Source organism: Miscanthus floridulus, chromosome 8 (assembly GCF_019320115.1).
Source record: "Miscanthus floridulus cultivar M001 chromosome 8, ASM1932011v1, whole genome shotgun sequence".
NCBI lineage: Eukaryota > Viridiplantae > Streptophyta > Magnoliopsida > Poales > Poaceae > Miscanthus > Miscanthus floridulus.
The window spans coordinates 165,842,258-165,843,283 of record NC_089587.1 but is presented as its reverse complement, the minus strand read 5'-3'; positions in this window follow the sequence as shown (position 1 = coordinate 165,843,283).

Sequence of the window (1,026 nt, the reverse complement as noted above, 5' to 3'; positions counted from 1 at the left end):
TATCATCAGGCCTGCTTTGGAGAATTTGCGGTTTTGTTACCAGTGTTTTTTTTTTTTGAATTCCTAGCTCTTGACGATCTGTACGGTATCCCAAATCTTCCATGCATGCGAACAATGACAGCAGTATTGGCAGAGGCTTGTTGGATTGCGCAACAGAAGGGAAAACAATACGTACAACAACTGGACTCAGATCAGTAGGTGCAGCAGTTACGACGTCATAAGAATACGCCCACACGCTTCTCCTGCCCTGTACTATTCCTCTTCTTCCCCGTAGCCCCGCCTCCACCTCCACCACCTCCCACCGGCCTGCCGCCGGCGGTAGTCTCGCCGGAGCTCCGTCGGTCGTGGCCATGGAGCTCCAGCGAGAACTACCACGGCGGCGACCTCCTCCTCCTCCCTCCTCCCCCGCCCCTCCCGCATGCGGCCATGGCAAGCTACGGTGAACTCCGGCCATGGCACCCCTGCTCCGACCTGGTTTGGCCGCTGCCGCCAGCTCCCCTAAACTGCACGCCGGCCATCCCACCACCTGGTTGCCCTTCCTCCCCCCTGGGTGGCCCCTTCTAAGCCCACTGGAGTTGGGGAAGGAGGGGGTGGGGGGCCTCGTTGGAACCCTAGGCGCCGTCGGAGCAGACCAGCGAATCGAACGCCGAGGAGAGCACCAGCGCAAAATCGACGGTGGATTCAGGTGTGCACGTCGAGTCCCCAAATCATGTGCGTTTTTAAGTTAGCATAATAATAATATGACACAACTATAGAGTAGAATGCGTACGCAGCGGGAGAGGAAGGCGTTGGGATGGGAAGGGCGGCGAGATGGCTGGAGCGTTTTTTTTTTCATCGGTCTCTATGGGGAATATTATGGATGGGGAAAGGAAGGGGACTCTGGGAGGGACCTGGAAACATCCAGCATGCGCTACCCGGAAACCACGAAAACGCTACATGGTAATAGTAAGTTTTCGACCGTACATAACATATATATATATATCTATTTATTTATAGATAGCATCGGAAGTCATGAATCAGCAAAGC